This window comes from Saccostrea echinata, unplaced genomic scaffold (assembly GCF_033153115.1).
Source record: "Saccostrea echinata isolate AGI-Se365-2 ecotype Australia unplaced genomic scaffold, CSIRO_AGI_Sech_v1 ptg000033l, whole genome shotgun sequence".
NCBI lineage: Eukaryota > Metazoa > Mollusca > Bivalvia > Ostreida > Ostreidae > Saccostrea > Saccostrea echinata.
In genome coordinates, this window is record NW_026889782.1 from 28053018 (window position 1) to 28079248 (window position 26231).

At 36.1% G+C, this 26231-nt stretch overlaps 1 pseudogene; it reads left to right on the plus strand.

Annotated features, from left to right (window-relative positions):
• The first annotated feature begins 24121 nt into the window (after positions 1 to 24121).
• On the plus strand, positions 24122 to 26021 carry LOC133199189 (uncharacterized; annotated as a pseudogene).
• The last annotated feature ends 210 nt before the right edge of the window (positions 26022 to 26231 follow it).

The window sequence follows — 26231 nt, forward strand, 5'->3', positions numbered from 1 at the left end:
AATAAAAGAGAGTTTATTATCAAAAATGACACCTAAAAACTTTATTTCTTTAACTACATTTATTGGATTTCCATTTAATTGCAAATTCGGATCATCATGGCTTTTCCGCTTTAAACAAAAATGTACACACGCGGTCTTATTCATTGAAAATTTAAAACCATTAGTATCGGCCCAATTTTGAATTTTGTTTAGACATGATTGTAACCGCCGCTCAATAAAATTCATATTTTTAGACTTATAACACAGAACAAAGTCATCAACATATAAACTACCATGCATATCATTTTTAAGTACTTCAGCCAAACTATTTATTTTAATGCTGAATAATGTGACTGAAAGAATACTTCCTTGTGGTACACCCATTTCTTGTTCAAAATTGTCTGAAACTGTAGTTCCTAATCGCACTTTAAAAGTTCTATTATTTAAAAAATTCTTAATAAAATTAGGTAAATTTCTTTTGAGACCAACATTGTAAAGATCTTTTAAAATTCCATATTTCCATGTAGTATCATACGCTTTTTCTAAGTCAAAAAAGATAGACACAGCATGCTCTTTTTTAACAAAAGCATCTCTAATATAGGTTTCCAGTCTAACTAACTGGTCAATAGTACTTCGGTTTTTTCTAAAACCACATTGTATATTTGTAAGGATGTTATTGGTTTCAAGAAACCATATTAAGCGTTCATTGATCATCCGTTCATGGTTTTACATAAGCAGCTTGTTAATGCAATTGGTCGATAATTATTAGGGTCTGCATGGTCCTTTCCAGGTTTTGGAATAGGAATAATTGTGGCTTGAGTCCAGGAAGGTGGAAAATGACCTCGTTCCCAGATAGTATTAAAAATTTGCAGAAGACATTCTTTACTTTCACTAGGAAGATGTTTAATTATTTGATAGTGGATATGATCCGGCCCTACAGCTGTGTCATGAGATTTGTCTAAAGATTTTTGCAACTCTTCAAAAGTAAATGGTTCATTATAACATTCTTTGTTTTCGGATATAAAATCTAATGTTTTCTTTTCTTGAGTATTTTTATGAGCAATAAAATTAGGACTCATGTTGTTTGTCGAGGAATTTTTTGAAATTGTATTAGCTATTTCATTAGATATTTCTTTCTTATCAGTTATAATTTGATTTCCAATACTAAGATGTTGATATTTTTCAGGACCTTTTCCTTTTATTTTCCTTATTGCGTTCCAAACTTTATTTATAGAGGTATGTGAATTTAGGTTTGAAACAAACTTTTTCCAAGATCTTCTTTTGTTCAAATTAATAGTTCTGCGAGCTTTTGCTCTAAATACACGGAAATTGCTTAAATTTATTGATGTAGGTACTCTATTGAATAATCTTTCTGCTTTTTTTCGAGCTTTTATTGCTTCATTGCATTCTTCTGTAAACCATGGTTTTTTAGTTCTAGTAGAATTTGTCGAGGTTTTAGGTATACATTCATTTGCAGTATTTAATAGTATTTCAGTAAATTTTTGAATAGGATCAGGATGGTTTTCAAATTTTTCATCCAAAATATTTTGTAAGCATAAGTATTCAAATTTATTCCAATCAGCCTTGTTTAATTTCCAGTTTTGAACATTGTTATTTTCAGAGGGTTTGGGTACTTTAAGTATGATTGGGAAATGATCACTCCCGCATAAATCATCATGCACTGACCAACTTAAATCTAGGAGTAAAGAAGGATCTACTAAACTAATATCTATTGATGAATAAGAACCATTACCCTTATGCAAGTAGGTGTTTGAGCCGTCATTAAGTATACAAAGGTTATGATGCGATATTGCATCTTCAATTTTTTTCCCTTTATCTGTGATTTTGTCGCTACCCCAAAGCGGATTATGGGCATTAAAGTCACCGACAATCAGAAATGGAGCAGGGAGTTGTTCTATTAATTTTGTGAGTTCTAAAGATTGTAATTGATAGTGTGGGGGTACATATACAGAACAGAGGGTAATTGTCTTATCGAGAGAAACGCGTACAGCTACTGCCTGAAGATTAGTTTTTAAACTTATTTGGCTGTGAATGTATTTATTATTGATTGCTATAGAAGTACCGCCAGATGCTCTATCAGTTTGAGCATAATGGTTATACATACTATAGTTTTTAATATTGATCTTATCTGTTTCCTTTAAATGTGTTTCCTGTAAACATAAAGCTACCGGGCAATGGTCCTGCATAAGTAAAGATAATTCGTTAAAGTTAACTCTAAAACCTCGACAATTCCATTGTATAATTGTAGGATGATCCATATTTATTTCTTGTTATAGGAGATGGGGGATATTCTTCCTTTATTTTTATTGGGTGACACGCTTCCGGCCTGCGAGGGAGAATGACAAGGTGTAACGTCCATTTCTTCTAGGACCCCAAATTTATTGTGGAGAGCGACGAGGTCGTCTGCCCCTTTCGGCAACCGATCCCTCGACTGCTTCTGATTGTTTTTTGGGGGGAGATCTGTTTTGTCTCCCGGATGATCTAGATGTTCCTGCAGATTCAGGCTTTGATGCAGCCGCAGCTGCAGTTTTTGGTGCAGCCACAGCTGCATGGCCTGCAGAAGCAGGTGATGAAGTAGATTTACCTTTGTCATGAGAAGACAAAGGTGCTTCAGATGATGAGGTCTGCTGTAGAAAATCTTTCTCAGAGACCTGAGTAGACACTTCCTTCAAAGAGGATGATTTAACAACAGTTGCATACGTCATATTTGGTTTTGGAACGCTGTACATGTTCACTAATTTTTTAGCTTCCGGATATGGTATTCTTTTCTCTGTTTTAACTTTTTGTATTTCTTTTTCCTTTTTCCATATCGGACATTGTTTTGAAGACGACATGTGCTCCCCCTTGCAATTTTTACACTTTGGGTCATTCTGACAAGTTTTGCCGTCATGCCCCTCCTCACCACACCTGAAGCATGTTTCAGATCCTTTACAATTCATTTGCCCATGCCCAAATCGCTGACACTTAAAGCGTCGCAAAGGATTGGGCACAAACGTTTCAATTTTCATTAGGTACAGCCCAACTTTGATGTTGGTAGGGAGAGTTGGCATACAAAAGGTCAAAAGGTAAGTGTTTGTTGGTTCAACAACATCATTACGCTTTTTTGTGAATCTTCTTACAGAGATCACTCCCTGGGATTCCAATTCAGATTGGATTTCCTGTTCAGGAATACCATCCAGGTCGTGATCCCTGTCAAACAAAATACCTTTGCTCTAGTTGAGTCCGCTATGAACCTTTCCAAGTACAGGGATATCTGCCAACATTTTTAAAGCCAACAAAGAAGTTGAATGTTGTTTCTTGGTGACTTCAATAAGAAGAGCACCAGACTTCAACTTTTTTACAGATTTAGGCGTACCAATAATTCCTTGAATACCTTTTTGTATAAGAAAAGGCGATACTTTTGTAAGAGGCTTTGAATTTTGATCCGATAGTTTTGCTTCAAGTGTGATGAAGCGAGGCCAGTGTTCCACAACGGAGTTAAGTTGTTCGTCGTTGAAAGAAATTTCTAGACCTGTTGGGTAACAACGTTTTTTTGATTTTGAAGTATCCATGGTTAGATGAAGAACGTTTCAGAATCCTTGCTCCCCGCCCACTTCGGAGCGCCAACAAGGGCGATATCTAGTCAAACGGATATCCAGTAAGATAGACACCAAGAGGATACAAAGAGACTATACTCAGACATGATATGCCTGATTGACCCTGAGCCACCGCTTAATATAAATATATCAACATGGAAACGTCGGCGTATTGGAAATTGCAAAATGAATCAGATAATATTACAAAAAATGCAAAACATCAATACTATGGCATGCAGATATTATCAGCTCGGCGTGACCAGCCGATTGATCAAGTCGGGCCAAACTTGACCTCCCGTCTAGATGAATATGGGGCCAAAGTGGAGTGTTGGTCATGTCAGGTGCGTTGCACCCAGCACCCGCAGACCTCAGCCACCAGGATCCCCTTCTCCACCAACACGGGTTGCAACCCACGGCCAACAGGTTGCCCCATTTAGTCGCCTTTTACGACATGCAAGGGGGTGCCAGGGACCTATTCTTGTCACCCCGGGTCCCTACGGGGGCCGCAAAATAGAAAAAGTAGGTCACCGTGACCTTCTTTTGAGTCAATATGATATGAGGTCCTTAGATGCACAATCTGACAAGAATTGATGATCCTAGTCCTTATAGTAAGCAAAATATCAACATTTTAATAAAATGTAAATGTTGGTCAACTTTGAAGTGACCTTGAGACCACGCCCTTTGCCCCAGGGTGATCCCTTGAACAATTTTCAATCTACAGCATATCCTCATCCTTTTGTATAAGTTTGGTGATAATCTACCCAGTGGTTCTGGAGAAGACTTGTTTCTATTTTCCTAATTATCTCTCCTTGTTTAAGGGTCATAACCCTAGTTTTAGTATAAATGGGGGAGCCCTTGGGCCAAGGATACCCTGTGACAAATTTGACAATAATTGGCCAAGGGGTTCTTTAGTTGTGGCCCATATTCTTAAAAAGTTTACACACACCGCACAAATGGCCATAGCATTAACTCTTTGAGCCTTTGCCTCAGAAGAGCTAATAAAATACTACTGGAACAATTTCTGTTGCAATTTGTTTAAGGTTAGGTGATTTAGAGCTAGATTGACTGGACTATATAACTGAACACTATTTTAGGTATGCCTTGGCCTGAAAACACATATTTCATTGCATTAATGACTGATTGACTTGACACACTGTGCAAACGACAAATTTCTGGTTAATTTGATAATAATCACATAACACAAGGTAATTTTCTCCATTGAATACACACAAATCTGCTCCCACTTTTTTCCCATGGATAATTGCATACATCATGTGGTTTAAGCGGTTCGGACGTGTGATTTAGACGGAATTTGATACATGTTGAACATAATTCCAGGCCAATACATCAATTGTTTGGCTTGATTTCGACATTTTTCGATACTGAGGTGAGCTATGTGGATTTTGGTAAGCATCTCCTTTCGCAATGTGACAGGAATGACAATGCGATCTGTTTTCATGATGATTCCATTGCATAAACTCAACTCTGTCCGTATATTTCTGATATTTCCTTAGGGCATTCAGTGCGCGTTTCTGGAAATCCTGTTACAATTTCTTCTGCTAGTAACTGCAATTTCGGGTCATGTTGAGTTTCCTCACGAATCATCTGTAACTTACTATCTGCTTAATGACAGTCCACATACACTTTGAGATCCTCCTCCTGTGCTGATTTGGTCAGTTTCGTTGACATATCCGTTCCTCTGGACAACACATCAGCAGGTATGCATAAATTTTCCTGGTGTGTAGCCAATACGCAGATAGTATTTCTGTACCCTCAGCAGCAGTCTTTGTAATCGTAGTGGACAGTCATTCAGAGATTTCTTAAAGATGCTCACAAGGAGTTTATGATCGGTTTCCACTTTTACAACCTGTCTAAATATGTATTGGTGGATGTGTTCACATGCAAATGATATGGCTAGCATTTCTTTCCCAAAATGAACATATCTTGTTTCTGCATCCGAAAAAACTCGCGACGCATAAGCCACTGGCATCCACTCGTTGTCATGCCTCTGTTGGAGCACTGCTCCAAGTCTAAAACTAAGGCATCTGAAGAGATTTTAATCTCTCTGTTCGGGTCAAAGAGTTTAAGTATTGATGTACTTGTTAATATGGCCTTTAGCTCTTCAATTGATTTTTTTCTCAACTGCAGTCCATTGAAATTGGTTTTTTCCTCTGTGAGATTTCGCAAAACTTGTGTTTTCGACAACAAGTCTGGAACATATCTTGCCTTGTAATTCAACATGCCTAAAAGCGTTGTACATCTTTTTTACTTTTTGAAGTCTCAAAGTTTGTTATGGCCTTGACCTTGGTATAGTGTCACCGACGAATGTAAGTTCCTTAACTCCAAATACGCATTTTTCGCGATTCAGTTTGATATTTGATTTGTGCGATGCATCAAACACCTGCTGTAGTCGTTGGTTGTGTTGTTGTAGCGTTGAGCCCCATACTATGATGTCATTCATCATTGTCGTGCATCCTGGTATGTGCTCATATATCATGTGATATATCTCGGGAGCTAATGAGATACCAATCGGTAGACGTAGAAATCGATACCTTCCGAATGGTGTATTGAAACAGGTAAGTTTTGAGGAATTCTGATCCAGTTTCATTTGCCAGAATCCAGTACGAGCATCAAGTACACTGAAATAATGCGCATTCTTGAACTTCGCATGAATCTCATCTCACGTTGGAAACTTGCAATGTTCTTTCTGTATCGCTTTGTTCAACTGAATTGGATCCAGACACACACAGATCTTTCCGTCTTTTTCGGAACGATTACAATCGGACTCGCCCAACCCGTGTGCTCGGTTTCTTTGCATATGACGCCCATATCCTCCATGCGTTTAAGTTCATCTTGGAGTTTTTCTTGTAAAGCGAAAGGTATTTTACGACATGGACTCACTACTGGTGTAACGGCTGGATCTATGGATAATTTATGTTCACCCGGTAAACATCCTAATCCTTCGGACAAGTCATTATTTTGATTCACAATCTGTGCAGTGGTGTCTTTAATCTTTGTGCAGTTTTCTGGTATTTGTGTGTTTTACTAGTCCTAACTTGTCGCAAGCTTTTACGCCTAAGATTGCTGTCGATGCGTCCTGAACTATCACAAGATAGACCTTAGCTGCTTTGCCCTGATGGGAAACTTCCAGAACACTTGCACCTAGGACCGGAATACTTTGCCTGCTGTATGACACAAGCTGTATATTCGTCTTGTGGAGTTTGGCTTCGATCGTAGGCTGTGATACTGTTTCTCCAGCAAGATGTTGACTTGGCTACCTGTATCCAATTTGTAATTGATTCCCTTGCTATTGGTGCATAGTGTTACACGCCACTCCTCTGGTTTATCAGAATGAACTGTCTCCAGAGCGTCAATGAAGAAAGCTTGTTCATCCTGATGTCATGAATATGTTTCTTTTTCTGCATTTTCTTTTTTTGTCCTATTTTGTTTGCCTTTTGGTCTGCAAACTTTTGCATAGTGATTTGCACCATTACACTTATTGCAGATTTGACCCATGGCGGGACAAGTCTTATGCGAGTCATCATATGCACACCGTCCACACAACTACACAACTTTTACCTTGTTTAGGTACCTGTATTTTTTGTCTTTGGGTTTGGTACCGACCGCATGTACAGTCCCTGAAACGTTCTACTTTCCCACTTGAACGGTGAGCGAACGCTGAACGAACGCAGAGCGAACGGTGAGTGAACGATGTGTGAACGCTGAACGCAACTTGGTGAACGGTGAGCGAACGCAGAACGCGAACGGAGCGCAAACGCGAACGCAAAGTGAACGGTGAACGCAAGATGAACGATATATTCGGAATGCCTCTGATCTTTTCCTTGCATTGAAACTATTTTGTATTATAATGTCAGGTGCCAAAAAATAAATAAATAATAAATAAGTAAACCAATAAATGAATGAATAAATAAGTCAATAAAATAAATTCTCCAAAATTGTCCTAAGAAAGACGATGCATGCACTTTAATTTTTAATCACACGACTTTTATCGCATTAAAACATTGCAATTGTTGCCGAACGCTGAAGTATAAACAAATCAGAGAAAACTTCTGACTTATGAATTAAAGCTGTTGTAACATCCATTCACATATCTCCGTGTCAGGGCGATTTCGTGTAAAGTAATGAAAAAAAAATAATTACAAAGGTCAGTGGACGTTTTGCATTTATACGCTCGTATTTTAAATTTTGAATACAATAATATATTATGTGTCCTTTCTATTTTTCATGATGATTTATTGAGCAGACTTCTACATGTATATGTAGATGGCCGTGGTTATACTCGGACAAGATAATACAAAGATACATATTCATATTATTTGTTATAAATTCAATTTTCGGAACTTGATATTTAAGTAATATGCTGTTATGGTTTTTATTAAACAGACAAATGAGAGAGAGAGAGATTCCGTTTTAACCCCCCTCCTTTCAGGCTTCACTAAATGTTTGTACCTATATCAAACAAAAACTCTGAATTTTTTTTTCTAAATATATCAGACAGTGAAAAATAACCTTTTTTTTTAACAACAAATCATATCCATTTGTTTGACAGTCATACTCGTTTTTATTTTCCTGCTTCAAGTTCACACGAAGTCCACGTGCTTGTCCTGTCAATCAAAATCATTCGACACTGTGCAGGTGTGAAAGTTTCGTCACATCGAAGACGAAGTGCGAGTATTTCCATCAAGTTATAACATTTATTTTTATCATTTCTAGATTGGATCCCAACATTTGAATAATAAATGAATAAAATACATTGGGCAATAACACTTGAATTTGAAACATACTCTCTGCCAATTTCAAATACCACCGCCGACACGTGTAAATTTTGAACTACTATTGTTTTGTGACATTTTTAGATGCATGTTTGTTTTGAGACTGAAATTTTTGTTCTAAAAAGACCTTAATTTTTTTTTTAAATTGTTCATTAAAATATTCTGGAAATACAGTACTGACTAAGTAAGCAATCTAAAGGGAAAAAGGGGGGGGGGGTATTAATCACGTATAATAATAAATAAAGTTACGGTGAAGAAAGAATTTTTTTCTCTATAACTATAGACTTTACATACTATAGTAGAGAAAATTCTGTAGTGCAGTACATTTCAAAAAAATATTTCCTTCAACCACACTATCAATTAAATTCGCTCCAAAGATAATAAATTAACAGGATATCCGCAGTACTATGTATAACTCTCAAAACTAGTTCTATCATATTTTCTGTAGTAATTGAAAAAACAAGAGGCCCAAGGGCCACATCGCTCACCTGAGCACTGTGGCTAGGAAAAATCAGTTTAGTATTGAAAAGCTTAAATGATAAGTGGTCTCAACCTACTCCTAAAAAGGGAGTGGGGGGGGGGGTCATGATTTGAACAAACTTGAATCTACACTATCTGAGGATGCTTCCACATAAATATGACAAACCGTGGCTTTGCTGTTCTTGAGATTTTTAAAGACTTTTCCTATATATTCCTATGTAAAACTTTGATCGTCCAATGTGGCCCCACCCTATCCCCGGGGGTCATGATTTGAACAAACTTGAATCTACACCACCTGAGGATGCTTCCACATAAATATGACCAATCATAGCTTTGCTGTTCTTGAGAAGAAGATTTTTGAAGATTTTTCCTATATATTCCTATGTAAAACTTTGATTGTCCATTGTGGCCCCATCCTACCCCCGGGGGTCATGATTTGTACAAACTTGAATCTACACCACCTGAGGATGCTTCCACATAAATATGACCAATCATAGCTTTGCTGTTCTTGAGAAGATTTTTAAAGATTTTTCCTATATATTCCTATGTAAAACTTTGATCGTCCAATGTGGCCCCACCCTACCCCAGGGGTCATGATTTGTACAAACTTGAATCTACACCACCTGAGGATGCTTCCAAATAAATATGACCAATCATAGTTTTGCTGTTCTTGAGAAGATGATTTTTGAAGATTTTTTCCTATGTACACCTATGTTAAACATTGATCGTCCATTTTGGCCCCACCCTCCCCCTGGGGGTCATGATTTGAACAAACTTGAATCTACACCACCTGAGGATGCTTCCACATAAATATGACCAATCATAGCTTTGCTGTTCTTGAGAAGAAGATTTTTGAAGATTTTTCCTATATATTCCTATGTAAAACTTTGATCGTCCAATGTGGCCCCACCCTACCCCAGGGGTCATGATTTGTACAAACTTGAATCTACACCACCTGAGGATGCTTCCAAATAAATATGACCAATCACAGCTTCGCTGTTCTTGAGAAGAAGATTTTTGAAGATTTTTCCTATATATTCCTATGTAAAACTTTGATCGTCCATTGTGGCCCCACCCTATCCCCGGGGGTCATGATTTGAACAAACTTGAATCTACACTACCTGACAATAGTTCCACATGAGTTTCATCTTTCCTGGCCCATTGGTTCTTGAGAAGAAGATTTTTCAATAATGCCATTAATTTTTTGCTATTTCGTAATTATCTCCCCTTGGAGGAGGGCGTGGCCCTTCATTTGAACAAACTTGAATCTACACCACCTGAGGATGCTTCCACATAAATATGACCAATCATAGCTTTGCTGTTCTTGAGAAGAAGATTTTTGAAGATTTTTCCTATATATTCCTATGTAAAACTTTGATCGTCCAATGTGGCCCCACCCTACCCCAGGGGTCATGATTTGTACAAACTTGAATCTACACCACCTGAGGATGCTTCCAAATAAATATGACCAATCATAGCTTCGCTGTTCTTGAGAAGAAGATTTTTGAAGATTTTTCCTATATATTCCTATGTAAAACTTTGATCGTCCATTGTGGCCCCACCCTATCCCCGGGGGTCATGATTTGAACAAACTTGAATCTACACTACCTGACAATAGTTCCACATGAGTTTCATCTTTCCTGGCCCACTGGTTCTTGAGAAGAAGATTTTTCAATAATGCCATTAATTTTTTGCTATTTCGTAATTATCTCCCCTTGGAGGAGGGCGTGGCCCTTCATTTGAACAAACTTGAAACCCCTTCACCCAAGGATACTTTGTGCCAAGTTTGATTGAAATTGGCCCAGTAGTTCTGGAGAAGAAGATGAAAATGTGAAAAGTTTACGACAACAACGACGCCGACGCCGCCGCCGCCGACGACAGACAACGGACAAATTTTGATCAGAAAAGCTCACTTGAGCCTTCGGCTCAGGTGAGCTAAAAAGTGTTAGAAATAAATATTTTCGTAATTTTGCTGCGTAATTATTTGACTTGGATAATTATAACACCATTAACGATTTGTCGTCTTTAACAAAACGACAAAATGTTGCAGTGCTTGAAGTATTTGCACATTGCCCTTAGTTAAATTTAATATTTCAGCATCATTCTACATAGGTACAGAATGTGCTTATAACAACCTTTTTTCCCAGAGTAATTTAATAAATAACCTAACAGCTAAGTTAGAATAATAAAAATATATATCGTAGATATTTTTCAACATGAAATAATGATTCTTCAAACACGATATGTTAGTTATTAAATTAAAAAACCTGTATCTCCTTCCCTACAAAAAGATAAGTCCTTTTACTTCGGAGTTCCGAATGACAATGAAAACTGAACGATAGGTGAACGCTGAACGCAAGGTGAACGCAAAGTGAAAGGAACGAAGAGCGAACGCTGAACGCTTTGTGAACGGTGAACGCGAGCGCACGGTGAACGCTGAACGCAAAACTGTGAACGGAGAACGAACGGTGAACGCACGCTGAACGAACGGTGAGCGAACGGAAAAATGGGAAAGTAGAACGTTTCAGGGACTGTACTTGTGATGGAGGGTCAGTACTTTTTATTTGTTCCTTTGTAGACTCTGCTGCTCTACAGTTTGCAAGTGCTTCTGACACCATGTGGTAAGGTTAAGGGGGTCCTATAAGGCTTTTATTAGCCTGTATACAACATGGCAATGGCGTCGGTTTCATCCTTTTTTTATTGTGTGTTCTTCCACATTAATTGAAGACATCATACACAGGAATATAAATGGGTCGTTTCAAAACATTTAAATGATACAAGGAAGACATGGTGTGGCAGCTTAGACGTTAAGACCTCGCTGATCAAAAGGCATAGAAGACGTATTGAAGAGAGAGAGTGGCATGTTAAATTATTTAACATCAGAAATGTGATACAGGGGTTGTCAGAAATTGTTGTCCATCTATCCTTAACTCTCTTTTTTTTTTTTACTTTTTTTTCTCTTGATTGCACATAATATGTTGGAAAATTGCTTGAAAAGATTTTTATTAGACGATGGATCGATTCTTCGCTTTAGTTTGCCTATGAGGATTTTCTGATGAACCACATCCACTAACATGATTACAAAGACTGACAAAAATGAACTAATCAACAGAAGGACACTTAGATATAATAAACTTTGATGGGATATGATAATTTAAAATGTGTTGTATTTAATACAAAATTTTTAGTGGAATTCCTATCAAGTCATATACAACCATAATTGAAACAGGTAAAAGACTGATGGAAAAGCCTGCCTGATTTTGTTTACCACACAAGCAAGAATAACTTTTCGTGTCCTTTTTCCAAGGATATACGAGAACCAACGAGTAAATTATCTGTATGCTAAGTATCCGTATAATTTGTAATATAAAATGAACCATGAAGAAAACGCTCCTTATATAAATTCATTTGAAGGAAAAAAACATAGCTTTCATATAGAGTTATCTGTGTACATTATCTTACATGTGGATTGGTTCATTGTCGTCAAGGGGCCATCTGTGTCTATAAACTCGAACATGAATATTTCCAGGACATTAATATTTAGGCAAGTTAATTTCCCTGAAATTCACCATGTTGCGTTATGTAATTAAAATTATTAGCTTCTATTTTTTTCTAAAATGGGTGCAGTTTCATTAAAGCATAAAACATTTTTCATCAGTATCCTCTCACATACACAACTTGTAATATAAATAAATCGAAGAACAATGAAGGATATTATATGTACTCTTCATATATTGAATATGTATTAATATTTTCTTTCATTTCGGCTTTAGGGCTCAATTGACGGGAGTGATACATTTAACATAATAATTTATTTCGCCTCCCTGTCATTCAGGTCATTGCACTGAATCTCGATGCCATTTGAATTAGTATAATTTGTTTCCTTTAAATGCTTTTAATTATTTGCCTCCTGGAAAATAACAATATTAACTTGTATTTCCCTCAAAGGATTTTAATTTTTTTACGCTTCCTGCAGGCTCATCTCATTGCACATCCTGAGATGTTTTTATGTTTTTCGCCTCCCCGAGGCTTATTTCATTGCACTGTAAATAACACAATTTATTTGTGTGTTTCCAGAGATGGTTTTATTTTTATATGCCTTCCTGAAGCTCATCTCATTGCACTGCAATTAACACAATTTACTTAGGTATTTCCCGAGATTGTTTATTTTTGTATGCCTCCCTGAGGCACTGGAATTAACGCAATTTACTTGTGTTTTCTTGAGATCTTATTTATTTTGTATGCCTCCCCGAGGCTTATCCTACTCCATTTCCACTAACGCATTTTACCGAATATAAAGAATAAAATAAAATAAATCCTTGCTTACGGTTCGCTGAGGATCATTTGACTGCACCAAATCAAATAAATTACTGGCTTGTTCCTGTGAATATTTCTGATATGCCATCCGAGGCTCGTAATCATTTCATTGTATTGAATTACAGATCAGTACTCAAAAATTTTAACGGTTGATAATTTTTCATTTTTAGCCGGGCTTATTGCTCAAAGAGCAATTGCCGGCTATTGTTCAGACAGGAAGTGTCGACCCCACAACCGCCATATTAAAGTTACGCGTAAAAATTTAGTATTTACTCTCAACAACTTTTGAGATAATACAAACGCTAAATAAAGCAACAAAAATAAAACCAGGTTTTATCTATGCAAATAAACATCAGAAGTAATGACATTGAAAACTTCAGTCCTAAGTCAAACACCATAGATCATTTGCGTAAGGTTTTTTGATGGTCAGTGTTGTCTTAACCTAGTTCTCTACAAAGACGAAGAAAGGCAGGAGAGGGAACCAGTTTTTGTTTACATTCGGCAGTGCCAGGTTAACTCTGACCCTGAAAAATTCGGACCGTGGTATTTAGACCCAAACAATAATTGGTTTTTCATTCATATTGATAATTTAAAATCAATTTTTCATAAGATTTTTAAAAAAATATTTTCAAATGAGATGTCATTGAAGCCCTTATTTTTCTTCGTATCATTATTATTTTTTTAATTGTTTGTGTTACATATTTTTCCAGTGTCTGAAATTGTTATTATTTATCTGTTAATATAATGTACATGTATGATTCGTGTAAAAAAAAATCTACTCTGTAAATGTATGATTGATTGATTGATTGTATGTTGTTTTACGTCCCATTCGAGAATTTTTCACTCATATAGAGACGTCACCATATACCGGTGAAGGGCTTCAAATTTTGACCTTTACACGGCACTCAGGGCCATTGAGCAGTGAGGGATCTTTATCGTGCCAACGCCTGCCGTGACACGGGGCCTCGGTTTTTAAGGTCTCATCCGAAGGACCCGCAACTTTCACTTCAAAGTGCCGAGCGCATGGCGAAGGAACAGTTGCTACCCATTTTTTATCGACTTGGGTCTGTCGCGGCCGAGATTCGAACTCACGACCTCCCGATCACGGAGCGAGCGCTCTACCGACTGAGCTACCGTGAACGGTTGTAAATGTATGATTCGTGTAAAAAAAAATCTACTCTGTAAATGAGCCCGGCTCTCTCTACTCCTGAGTACTTTGATTCTGTTTAGAGCGACCGGATGTTGCTTTCTATTTATAGTGGTCAATAGAAGAGATCAAAATTATGAAGATGTACACTAACCAAAGACAGTTTATTGAACTTTCAGTTACCTATTCAACAATTATAATCATGCCACCAAAAAGGAAATCAAGCAAATCTCGGACAGTGCCAACTACAGCCTCTCAACACAACAAGAGACGACGGGTATCAACAAATACGGAAGAGATCGCTTCCTTAAATGTATGTTTGCTGTTTATATAAAAGACATTTATGGAAATGCAGATCATAAATTCTCTTTAACTAAGCGCAATCAATCGGAACTATACCTCAGTGTAAGCACTTTGTTCGTGGACACGAATCATAGACTTTGTGTTACTCGATACTTCAGGTGTCATGAAAAAAAAAATCATGCCGAGTAAAAATTGCTGTGTTTGTCTTTCAAGAGCAACTCCTGGTAATAGTACTGTTTTGCCATTGGGGGAGATACTGCGCTATGCAGAGTAGATGCAGTTCATTCCTCGGGAAAATTGTGTGCATCGGCGACATGTTATGTCAAATGCAGGAGGAAGGTTTACAGATTAGAAAAGATTGTGTTGGTATTTTGGGAAAGGTGCACAGTGGGTGTGCATGTGTGTGGGTGTGTTTGTATATACATATATGTCTGTGTTTTTGATGCCCAAAACATTGTACATACAAATGTATCTAATATTTCATTTTATGTACTATATTGGACTACTGTAGATTCCTAAATATACGCGAGGAATAAATTATCGGGTAATTACGCGAGAAACACAACTCGCGAAATAAAATTACTCGCTTTTATTTTTATGGTGCTTCAATGTATATAAAATCTATAGATAAATCACCCATTCGCGAAATATTGTTCTCGCGATTTGATGCCCTTGGGCCATTTCGCGATATTAAGTACTCGCGTAAAATTAGGAATGTACAGTATATTACTGTGTAATGTTTAATTATTTGAAATACTGCTTTTAATCTTTAACATAGGTTATGAACACATCTCATGACATTAAAGACCTTCAAATCAACAGATTTCTCTTCTCATCAGTTCAGCAAATTGCCAACATAAAGACACAGTCAAAAAATGATCGAGTGTTTGTGAAAGGAATAGTAGATAAGGCGACAGCTATACCTCTATCCCCTGATGTGCTGGAAATTATCACCTGACAAGCAAAAGAGCGGGTCTCTGCTACAATCAGAGAGGAGTTGACAGCGCTGATTAGTAATGTGACCAGTAGCACCACAGTCACTAGTCAGGGGAGTATTAGTAATAATACTTCGGGGGCTTCTGTCAATAAAAATCCAAGCTTAACTAATTCTTTATTTGTGGGTCAGAATTAACTGCCCCAAGTACACCCAATGACGAAGCTATTCAACGATCGGTTGAAGCCTTGGTAATTAATCATGCTAAAAAATAGCAGGTAGGAGTCCCAGTGGTTTTGTCAGTACAGCAGACCCAATAGATGCTAGGGTCTCAGACCAACTCGAGTCCAAAATATGGTCAAACCAGTATTCTGACTTCATAAAACTTCTGTCAAAAGACAAGCAGAAGAAAGGTAAGTTGTCTTACAAGTTGAGGATGGTGAAAGCTAGTCCTGGTAAGTTAACAATCCACCAGGTGGAGAATAATTCATCAAATGACACATCTATCTCCTCCATGCATGACTTGCTTAATGCACGGAACAAATTTTTCTGCACTTTATTGTATGCAAAGGGCAATTGGAAAGGGTATGATATAGACTTAAGAATGCTCGTTGCCCAGGGACAAGTTGCCTGGGGGATGTCCACAGGAGTTGTATGTCAATGCCAGACTGACAACAATCCAGACAACTAGTAAAGACCTACAGTATAGATCAATTACCAAGGGTGCCTGCTTCCAGTATCATTCAGGTAAACAATGTCCTGTCGTTTTCAGCATAGATGCTATAACTGTGCAGGGGCTCCCTTATTTATTCACTGTACAAAACCAACTAAGCACCCCTTTCGTGTTATGCAAAAATATCGAAACCAAACAGGTAACACAAATGAACAATCTATGCAAACAAAAACAAACTCTACTGCCAAGCAAGGGTCCAACTCCAATCAAGTTAAATAGATAAATTTGCTCACTGGTTATGATAATATGAAACTTAATATTTAATCGGTGGTTTTTCAAATGGGTTCTATTTAGGATTCGAAGGAGAATGTCCGGGAATAGAGTCTAAGAATTTGAATTCTGCTCTTGCATAACCTGAAATCATTGATCAAAATAAATACATAAAGAAATTTTGGCTGGTAGAATCCAGGGCCCTTTTGAAAGTAAGCCAATTCCTAATTTACAATGTTCATCATTAGGTTTAATTGAAAATAAAGAGCCAGGTGAAGATAGAATAGTTCTTCACTTATCATACCGAGAAAACAAATCTATCTATAATGGCATACCATTTGATGAGCCATTTGTTTAATACTTATCTATTTTAGAAAAACAATGTGGGGAAGGTGCAATCTGTTGTAAAACAGACATTAAGTCAGTATTTAGAATAATTAATCTACATCACACACAGTTAAAATTTGTTGGGTTAATACTATTTTGATACCTGTCTGCAGTTTGGTTCAAGTTCATCTTGTAAAATATTTGAACGATTCTCAACAGCCTTGCTATGGATTGCACAAAACAAATTTGGTATATCTTGCATTCCACATGTTTTGGATGACTATTATTGTAGACAAATCACCGACACAATGTGTTTCAAACTTCAAACTTTTTTCTCGCTCCGTGATCGGGAGGTCGTGAGTTCGAATCGCGGCCGAAACTGGCCCAAATCGATATAAAATGGGTAGCTGGACATCCAAAGACATGTTCTGGAACATATGTATATTTCCTGATAACATTGCAATCGGGACATAGTTTCATTCCTACCATACATGTACTACCTATATAGTTAAGGTGATTCTTTATTTTAAACTTTTGTGAAGTATATGTAGCATGTATGTTTTGGAGGGTGTTGCTAAAACGCGGAACGGAAAACGAAACGGAAAGCGGAACGGAACGGAGAATATGATGTGGCCTTTTTTACTATGCACAGGTATAATTCAGACATAGGAAGCAATATTCTTTACCTAATACATGTGGTTCATATCTAATTAAAAGTTATTGTAACAATGTGATTTATTCAGATTTTCCCCTCAAAACATGCGGCATATACATGCAATGGTCAATAAAATGCACAATAATTAGACTCGCATCCAAATTATATATCAGAATATCTCATTTATCACTCATCCAAATCTGAATTTAACAAATGGCTTATTCGTCAAAGACAAAATCATCATTACTGATTATGAAAGGGTTTATCAAATCAGGGTGACTAAGAACCACACGACCAAGATCTGCATTATGTCCCCTAGCTAGACGCAACACATCATCGAACATTTCGTGTAATTTTCCATAGAAATCTCGTAATTTTTCACCGTTCCAGTTATTATTAAACTTCACTTTGTATGTTGTATCTTTTGCCAATTTTTTCTTATAAGTTTTCACCTGTTTCTTCCACACATAATAAGGTTTAACGAAGTTTTCATCTCCACCTTCATTATCCACCCCGTTCCCAATTTGAACAAAACTCGTAGAATTTTCCTCATCAGGATTGTAATTGACACCACGTATCTCATCCAATCGACGATCCACATCCGGATCCCCCACTATCCCATGAACATTTGCAAAATAATTTACAAGTTCTTCATCGTGAAGAGAATTAAGTATTTCTTGTACAGAACTATTTGTGCTTTTCATTTTACACCTTTAATATTAATTATAATTAGAAATTCATATTTCCCTTAATGGTGGTGTTTGAGAAGATAAGGTTTTTCTAATTAAAGTTATTTTCTTTTCTAAAACCGATTCAAGAACGGGTTTCAATTTTTCTATTCGTCTTTGAAAATGAGCATGATCAATAGCATCTGCATCCATGGATCTCTTCGGTCTTCATTGGCTGGCAGCAGATATTCTACATTTTCATCACTGAACTGAACTTTTTTATTTTGAAATGTATCAAACATTTTTGCTTAGTTTGAAAACACATAATTTATTATAAGGTTTAACCTAAATTGTATTTGTGTATAGTTAATGTATTATGACATGGACATGCACCAAATTTACAAAGCAATGAAAGACATAACAAAATATTTGTTTCAACTTTACTTAATGTAGTCTCTCTACATCTCAAAAATTATTTTTTTAAAATATATACATTGATATAAAATTGGTTAACATATTCTTTTCATTTCATTTTCTATTGGTTATCACATTCAATGATAAAATCACACACGAAACAACTCAATTGTAAAATTTCCTATTTTTGTATATAACACTATCATGTAAAAATCACTCAAAAAAATTAACCCTTGATTTGGAATTGATTGACAAAATAGTTTTTCCACATTTCACTATTATGGAAGACAACTGTAAAAATAAATCTTAAAGCCTCATAAAGTATATAATTTCCATCTTCTTCAGTTCTTTGGAATGTAGTTTACAAAATATCCCCAAAAAATTCATATTACCAAGACACCTTTCTCTCTCTCTCTCATGTCATGTATTAAACAGAGAGACTAACATCCATTCTTTTAAAAAACCCAAATTTCTCTAAAACTGTTTTTGTTTCAAAAAATTCAAACATAGGTAATCAGAGATTACAGAGCTCACCGCAACGAATGTTGTCTTTAAGTAAGGCAAAGTCCCACACTAAACTAATAATCTAGGAGTGTGCATCCCTAGATGCAACATTTATCCAATTTTGGTCTGATAGGGCTTGCAGTTACTTGGGAATGGACTTATCTGGAAACTTAAAACTAGTCACTCATTCAGAAAATGTAAGTCAAATCCAGCATCCGAAGCAAGTTTTGAGATTGTTCGTCCCTTGATGCATCATCCATGCAAGTTTGGTTCAGATAGGCCTTATAGTTACTTGGAAATGAGATCTGCTCCAAAAACTTTAATCTGGTCACTCATCCGGAAAATGTAGGTCAGATCCAGCATCCGAAGCAAGTCCAGTAGTGTGCATCCTTAGATGTATCATCCATGCAAGTTTAGTCAATATACGGCTTATGGTTACTTGGAAATGAGATCTGCTCCAAAAACTTTAACCTGGTTACTCATCCGGAAAATGTAGGTCAGATCCAGCATCCGAAGCAAGTCCAGTAGTGTACATCCTTATATGTATCATCCGTGCAAGTTTGGTCAATATAGGGCTTATAGTTACTTGTAAATGAGATCTACTCCAAAAACTTTAACCTAGTCACTCATCCGGAAAATATAGGTCAGATTCAGTATCTGAAGCAAGTCCAGTAGTGTGCATCCTTAAATGTATCATCCATGCAAGTTTGGTCAATATAGGGCTTTTAGTTACTTGGAAATGAGATCTGCTCCAAAAACCTTAACCTGGTCTCTCATCCGGAAAATATAGGTCAGATCCAGCATCCGAAGCAAGTCCAGTAGTGTGCATCCTTAGATGTATCATCCATGCAAGTTTAGTCAATATACGGCTTATGGTTACTTGGAAATGAGATCTGCTCCAAAAACTTTAACCTGGTTACTCATCCGGAAAATGTAGGTCAGATCCAGCATCCGAAGCAAGTCCAGTAGTGTACATCCTTATATGTATCATCCGTGCAAGTTTGGTCAATATAGGGCTTATAGTTACTTGTAAATGAGATCTACTCCAAAAACTTTAACCTAGTCACTCATCCGGAAAATATAGGTCAGATTCAGTATCTGAAGCAAGTCCAGTAGTGTGCATCCTTAAATGTATCATCCATGCAAGTTTGGTCAATATAGGGCTTTTAGTTACTTGGAAATGAGATCTGCTCCAAAAACCTTAACCTGGTCTCTCATCCGGAAAATATAGGTCAGATCCAGCATCCGAAGCAAGTCCAGTAGTGTGCATCCTTAGATGTATCATCCATGCAAGTTTGGTCAATATAGGGCTTATAGTTACTTGGAAATGAGATCTGCTCCAAAAACTTTAACCTGGTTACTCATCCGGAAAATGTAGGTCAGATCCAGCATCCGAAGCAAGTCCAGTAGTGTACATCCTTATATGTATCATCCGTGCAAGTTTGGTCAATATAGGGCTTATAGTTACTTGTAAATGAGATCTACTCCAAAAACTTTAACCTAGTCACTCATCCGGAAAATATAGGTCAGATTCAGTATCTGAAGCAAGTCCAGTAGTGTGCATCCTTAAATGTATCATCCATGCAAGTTTGGTCAATATAGGGCTTTTAGTTACTTGGAAATGAGATCTGCTCCAAAAACCTTAACCTGGTCTCTCATCCGGAAAATATAGGTCAGATCCAGCATCCGAAGCAAGTCCAGTAGTGTGCATCCTTAGATGTATCATCCATGCAAGTTTGGTCAATATAGGGCTTATAGTTACTTGGAAATGAGACCTGCTCCAAAAACTTTAACCTGCTCCAAAAACTTTAATCTGCACCAAAAACATTAACCTGGTCATTCTTTAGCTGAAATTGCAGCATCTGAAACCTTGACTGGTACAATGAAACACACTAGAAGCATCCTCCATGCATCTCTGACTAATATAGGCCATAGAAGTACTTGAAAAGAAAACTGCTCCAAAAACCTTAACCTGGGACGCCGAGGGTATTACATAAGCTCCCCCAACTTCGTTGAGGTGACCTAATAAAAATGGAATATATCATTCATAGATCTGTCAAAAAAAAAAAACGGTAAAAAAAAAATTTAATGCCAAGGAATGCTTTTTCTTGCAGTTTTCTTCACTTTTCTGTTAGGCTGCTTCCTCACTTCTTTTTCTTCAGAACACAAAGGTCGGGAGGGTGTCTTCTACTTCAATGGAAGATGCTGATGGAGATGTTGGTGCAGTTGTAGTGGAGACACTTGTTGTAGTTGGACAAGTAGTACTAGTAGTAGTGTCTGTAGCAGTGACAGACTGACATGGTGCACAACACTTCTTACAGATGATAATTATTATGAGGATGATGATCAATTAATGGTGATATGCATTCTAGGGTCAGCATAACTTCTACAAAAAATATAATAAATAAGTTTACTCATGATTCAACTTTTTTTTGGTGGGAAGGTCAAGTATATATAGGCAAATACAAAGAACTAAATTATATAGACAAATACGTTTACAAAAAACTATGTAATTTTATTTACCAGGTGTAATTAATTTAAGTTGTGTTGTTGGTGTTGTTAGAGTTAGACCAGTTGCTGTTTGTTTTGACATTCTCCATTCTGATTTTGTTGCCGTTCTAGTTGTTATGCGTGGTGCTCCTGGAGTCGTTACGTGGGTTGCCGGTCTAGTTGTTATGCGTGGTGCTCCTGGAGTCGTTATGTGTGTTGATTGTCTTTGAGTCGTTTGTTTTTGTTGAAATAAATAGATAAAAGAAATGGTATTTAAATTATTATTTAAAACTTAATTTAAATAATTAAAAACATTGACCCTTAGTTATTACAATTTTTTTTTTTCTCTCTCTCTGGATTGAATATGCTGACAAACTTATTGTAGCAAAAGAAACCTAAATCTCAATCTTCAGTCTGTCCCACTTAATTGATAACATTCATTAACTTCTCTACATCTTAACCTTGACCTAGCCTGACATGAAAAAAAGCGCCAAATTGAACTGTGTCAAATATTCCTTAATTCAAACCCCCGTCTTCATTCAATTAGTCATGAAATTAAAAACTTACTGCAGATTTCTCCATTAACTGATTTGATCTCTGCGTGGTGTCGTAATTTCGGTGGATAAAAGTAAATGGAGTGGGAATTGTCTCAAGACAATAAATAAATTTTACCACTAATCTTAATTGACCGTTATGCCCTTAAAGATTTTTAGTTTTTTCTCTCTGGATTGAATATGTTGAAAACCTTATGGTACCAAAAGAAACCTAAATCATCAGTATGTTCCACTAAATTGATAACATTCATTAACTTCTTTACATCTTAACCTTGACCTAGCCTGACATGAAAAAAAAAGCGCCAAATTGAACTGTGTCAAATATTCCTTAATTCAAACCCCCGTCTTCATCCAATTAGTCATGAAATTAAAAACCTCCTGCAGATTTCTCCATTAACTGATTTGATCTCTGCGTGGTGTCGTAATTTCGGTGGATAAAAGTAAATGGAGTGGGAATTGTCTCAAGACAATAAATAAATTTTACCACTAATCTTAATTGACCGTTATGCCCTTAAAGATTTTTAGTTTTTTCTCTCTGGATTGAATATGTTGAAAACCTTATGGTACCAAAAGAAACCTAAATCATCAGTATGTTCCACTAAATTGATAACATTCATTAACATCTTTACATCTTAAGCTTGAGCTAGCCTGACATGAATAAAAAAAAAGCGCCAAATTGAACTGCGCCAAATATTCCTTTATTCAGACTCCCCGTCTAGCTTAAGAAATAATCATCCAATTAGAAATTAAAACTTACTGCATGCTTTTCCATCAACTGTCTTGATCTCTGCGTGGTACCGGGAGACTGGCGGATAGAAGTAAATGGTGTCGACGCACCGAGCGATAATCACATGCCTGGGTGATCCATATACTTCGTAACATAGCCCGGGTTTTAAACAATTCGCAAATGAAGATAACACTCATACACTTGGTACATCTAGGCCTAATTGCTCTGCCCTCAACTTGGACAAATACAACTTAACTTAGCAGGCTTAGCAGTGTAACGCCTATACCCAGTCTCCTCGCCATGGCCGCTCCTCGAAACCGACCTCGTTTTCAGTATCAATGCGATATGTATTCGACAATATTCGGTTATATCCGTAACTATACGAAGAGCATTACACTGGCAGTATCGAATATTGGTTATTTTCATTTGCAAATTATATATTATAAATATATTTAAATAATTGAAAATATATTTCAAAAATTAAATATAGATTTTTTTAAAATTTAAATTATTATATATCTTTTCAGAGAGAGAGAGAGATTCTACATGAATGTTATTTTAACATGCAGTTATGAGTAATTTTACGTCAACTGCATCTTTTAATATACAATACATATCCTGTGGGGTGGGTCCTGTATATAATGTAAAAATTGTACACAATAGTTTACTGTTACACTGGTGTAACATATCACTATTTAAAAAAGATAAACTTATGGTTAATTTATTTATTGTATTTGAAAATTGTGCATATCCTTTCCTTTTTATTGAATTACAATTGTTGAAAATAGCAATATCAAGTTATTAAAAGTATACCAAACAACAATTATTGCATACTTCGATCTACATTTAAAATATTAGAGCGAAAACTTTATTCAAGCGAAAAAATAAGCAGCGATATAATATCTATTTCAAGGTCATGTTCGGTATACATGGGAATCGAGCGCCAATATTTGAGCGCGAAAAAGAGAGAAATTATCAAACGCTCATTGAAGGGTCAAATTGAGGCTGATTAAAGTGAGCAATAACTTTTTTTTCGCGCTCATATCTTTGGTACCATCTCTAATAACCTACAGATGTAGACCTATATAAGACATGTAGGCTTAATTAAGGATTTCAAGTTCACATGTTATGTTATAAAGTTATAGGTCATTTATAATATTTAATACAGGTCACAATCTAGGTATATATATATGAGAGGAAAATAATCGTTTTCGTTATAGTTTCTTAACACGTTCGTTTTGACTACAGACCTTGATAGCCCTAGATCTACAAAAATTGTTAGTTTCCGAAATGGCTGAGGCTCAGTTATCTTACATGTAAGTAAATATATTTTCTTTTCTTTTTTCTTCAGTTTAAGTTATATTTTTCAAAAGTTTGTTTTTAAGTTTATGTTGATAGATTTAATTAAAAAAAATAAATTAAAAAAGCGTGTTTTTATACTTTTAACCTAATGTAAAAAAAAATCATTCGATATAAATATTTATGTTTTATGCGAGTTTATTGAATATTTTAATGTGCGATTTGTTTTTATTGTTTTTTAAAAGTCAAATGAAGCACTAGTATATTTTATTTATATAGTCGATTTATAAACATTAAAACAAAAACATTACTTTCAAAGCTCTCTATCTTTTTTTGTCCTGTGTAAGGTTTATACAATTGATAACAAATATGAAACCTAATGACAAAAAGAGTAAATTTTATAAGGTCTTGCGTTATACACATTATTTCAATCAGAGTTGTCGTTCATTCACCAACACAGGATAAACGTACTTGAGATATAATTTATGAAAAACGCGCCCCTCATTTTGAGATACACTTTACTTTAAAAAAAAAAAGGAAGAAGAACACGAAAGAAAATCTTAGGTGTTTTGTTAGTATAGCTCAAAATTAGACACAGATTTATATATTTAAAAAAATGTAATTGAATGTATTTCCGTGTGAAAATAAACAAGCACAGGAACCCTAAAAACAACAACAACAACAAAACACGTCTCCGAAGAACTTCTCGGAATTCCAAACACTATGGAACAATCTCCAACTGGAGTTGGATTTGAAAAACTTTGATTCTGGGTGAGTAAATCTTGGGATATTGGTCAAATAACGAACTAAATAACGACAAACAGAAAAAAATTCTGTATTATATTTCGGTAATATGTTATCAATATTTTCTCAATGTAATTAATCATATAAATCATTGAAAAGAAGCTTCTCTGACGTATGTAAATATATACTTTAGCAACTCTCCACAAGAAGAACATATTTCTCCAACCCTTGACTTCTCGGATATGGACGATCAAAGTGTGCTTTTCCAAAAGTATCTGGTACCCGACAAGCCCACACCAGCCCAACATTTGGAGACATCAGAAAAGACATCTCCATCAGTGAAGACCATCCTCAAAAGAGGAACATCAGCACCATGCAGTTCAACAAAAAAACCAGAGTCCACAATTACCCCTTCAGCGTTTATACCTATAACACCACCAAAAGATTCGGAGAGTATCACCCCATCACACAACTCCGCCTTTACCACCATCTCCCCAAGAAATATCCTTCAAGAAAACGAAGCATTCGCAGGCGTAGAGGATTCTATCCTAACCGAACTAAGGTGAGCAATCAATACAATATGCTTGAAAAATTCACATAAAATATCTTAGTAACTAATCTTTTACATTCAAATAGTATGTATAATTCAAAAAAAAATTCACATCGCTAATTCTCGTGAAGCAAGTTTAAAGTGTATACTGATAACCTAGAATGTAGTCAGATTTAGAAAACATTGGTGAATATAACTGTGAGATAGCATACATATTTTTCTTTCTGATGGATTGACCTTTCAAACTCATTCTTTTCTTTCTCCTCCTATTTTGTAGAAGACGTCATAGACTGAAAAGGAGAATGGTGCAGAGAATGCCTGTTGTGCACCCCTATCCTCTCCATCAAGAACTAAAGTCTCTGAGAGAACTGAAAGAGGCCATGAGTGTCAACCTCCAACAGATGGACACTCTTATTAACTACCTGGAGGGCTTTTTCAGAATACGGAGGGTGAATTTTGTTTCCGTGCAAAAACCGTTCGTTACTGGAACTGTCTAGTTTATTGGGAATGGACATTAACTTCAAGGTGTAGCTTAAGCCTTTGGTTGTATATCTAGACATTGTGTTTAAGCCGATAATATTGTGAAAAATGAAGAATTGTACGTCTTCCTATCCCGATTACCGTGACTAACGATTGACAATAAATTTACTTTTTATGTGCACAGTTGTCAAGAACGGACATTAAATTTAACTTTTTTTCTTGTGTTGTGTTCTACATGTACATTTGACTAGAATTTAATATTATATTTTAGTTTGGACGATAAACAAAATGATATGCTTGTATATCTTTATAGTATTAATCATTTTT